The following is a 2949-nucleotide window of genomic DNA, read 5'->3' on the forward strand; positions in this document are numbered from 1 at the left end:
TTTGTCAAAGATCTCAACTGTACACTTGAGTTCCTTTTAAATCGTCACTGACTAAAACAATTTAGTTGTCTGCTGTTGTTATTTGTACGTAATTCCTCAGTTGTTCTTAACCTTTATTGTTCTTTCCCAGTCTTGCAAATGTGCCCCCAGAGTTCCTAGATAAAAGCATAGACAGAAAAGGGAAAACAAGACATATAATGGCATCTGAGAGTAAACATTATAAGGCAGCTCACAGGAAATTCTTTTACTATGTGCTGGCATGTGATTAACAGATGGCTGCCCTGTTAAGAGTCACCCCCAAGAAAAGAGCATTAGCAAGCATTAGGATAAAGAAGGAAAATGCAGTCGAAGGTAAATCAGACTTGTAGGGAAGGACTTTCATTGACATTCTGAAAACCAGGTCTTCACACCCTTTCAGTCTGCTTTCAGTAAGTGGTCATTGGGCATGAAGCAGCATAATGATTTCTACCTTTGCAGTACAAATCAGGCTGCTGATGTAGTCCAATTACCAGTAAGTTACTCTCCTAGTAACAGGGCTGGCAGTGCGGCTTGACAGACACGGCTGAGGAGGAATGGCTTATTTATCTATAATGACATAAAGAATCTCAGGAACAAGGACTGTCTTTAAAAATTAAAATATTAGATCAGGAAGATGAGCAGGTATTTCATGTTTTTGACACTTTAGTTTTGACTCTCATAGTTTAAGAACTTTCCTAAGGAAAATAAAAGTTTTCCAAAACAACACAAAGATTCAGAGATGAAAGGTCTTGATACCATGACAGTCCCATAGTCTATATACACCATACTACTGTATATCTAGTGTTGGCAATTTAAATCTGTAAAGTCATACAGGATTTTTAAAACTTGGTTATCAGATGAACACTCATATACCTGCATTTAATGGAATGTACAGCAAGCTAGTCTTTGGAGAAAAAAGGGATGAAGGAAAGATACACATTGAATTATATGTAATGATCACACTGTTCAGGCAGCAGCAACTTCCTACAGTTACAAATCTTACACGTTGAGTTTTCAAAATGGTTGGCACTCTATTAACTAAGCAAATAAGTGCCAATGGTTCTGCACACCATCTCCCACCTCACCACCCAGCAACCTGTATGTACTTGGTTCTGGAAATAAAAGGAAAAAAAAAGATCGAGTCAGTGATCCCACCCCAGAAGAGCTTGTGGTCTAATGAGAGAACAGATAATTGACATTCGGTACACCAAAGGCCTTGATAAAGATGGGAGCATTGGGCTTCTTGGAGAAAGAATGCCTTCAGTGGGTACTCAAGGATGAGCAGGAGTTAACCGGGTGGTGAAAGGAAGGGCATTCCAGGCAGAGGGAATAGGTCAAGTAGAGGTGAGGCTGTATGGTACAAGCAGGGGAACAGAGCATTCAGGCTGAGGTAGAAAAATATCAAGATGGAAATGTAGGACTTCCCTGGTGGTCCAGTGGCTAAGAATCCTCGCTTCCACTGCACGGGGCATAGGTTTGATTCCTGGTCGGGAAGATCCCGTATGCCGCAAGGTGTGGCCAAAAAAAAAAAAAAAGATGGAAATGTAGGCAAGAGCTGTATCTTACTCATACTGCATGTTAATTGAATTTATTTGGGGATAAGGAATAGGAAACCAATGAAAGGTTTCGGGCAAGGAGGAGGCTGGTTAAGTTTCCATTTTAGCTGGATCCCCTTGGTAGCTTTCCATGTGATAACCGAAGAGGTGCCAGACTTAGCAAGGAGGAGAGCGTGTCATAGGGAAGGAAGGCTGCCTCTGGAAAAGGTGTTTCCTTCTTAAAGCATCACAATTAAATGAAATACAGGTGTATTTACTTAATTTACTTAACAGAGAATGGAATCATGCTGTGTTATGAAAAGTCACTCAATACCCAAGGAAGTCAACTTAACATGAAAGAAAATGGATGTTTTAAGGGCAGAGGGGAAACTCAAGGTTGGATTAAGCATTGGAATGACAAAAGAGACTCAAATTGTGTTCAATGAAGAAAACTAAAGGTCTACTTTTAAAGGGAAGAATCAAGTGTACAAAGGAAGCATGTACTTTAAGGAAGAGACAACACTGCTGAATACAAACTTTTTGCAAATTGGTACTAATCCCTAAATAACCTCTAACCAGGCCAGTCCAAAAGCTGCAAATGCTGCCCAGTTTGCTGTGCTGAATCTTGACTTGTCCTTTAATTAATTCTCAGTGGTGATATAAGCCAATCCTAATGGACATCACAGGTTGATTTTCAAGGTCCTAAGGTCCTAGTTTGACTCAGTAGTCTTGGATGTGATAGATGCTGCTGTGTCAGCACAGAGAGAAAATGAAGAAATGGTATTGCTGGGCTTCATTAAGTGTTCTTTATTACATTAACATATCTCATGGAACAAACTTCCATTGCAAGGTTAAAGACTTGTTTAACTTCATCCTTATAACTCCTTCCCACCATCACCTCAAATAATTGTTGACACTAAAAAAGTAAATATATTCAGAATAATCACTTAACCCACTCAACAGTTGTTCTTACATCAGATTTTATTACACTCCAAAATACAAGCTACATTTTTACAAAGTAGAAATTCCTTGTGTGAATAGAATAATTTAATTTTTATTTCTGTATAAGCTGAATATGCTAATTTGTTTTATGAACATTTATTCTATAGAAGTGTCACATTTTTTTTAAGTTAACGGATTTATTGAGGGGAAGGAGGGAGCTGACAAAAATCTACATGCACAGATAGTCCTAGTAGTGTATGCAGACAGAAAGGTGCAAATTTGAGTCAGTGATGCAAACTTTAGCAAAAACATTTTACAGGCAGTGTGAGTTTTGGTGTTTATAAAAGAAAGCTGAATTCCTTTTAAGGGTTTTGGTACATATATGCATGCTCATATTTTATATGCATATACAGGTTTCACTTTGAAAAGCCCAGTATGTTAGAATCAAATTTAC

This window comes from Balaenoptera acutorostrata, chromosome 18 (genome assembly GCF_949987535.1).
Source record: "Balaenoptera acutorostrata chromosome 18, mBalAcu1.1, whole genome shotgun sequence".
NCBI classification, from domain to species: Eukaryota; Metazoa; Chordata; class Mammalia; order Artiodactyla; family Balaenopteridae; genus Balaenoptera; species Balaenoptera acutorostrata.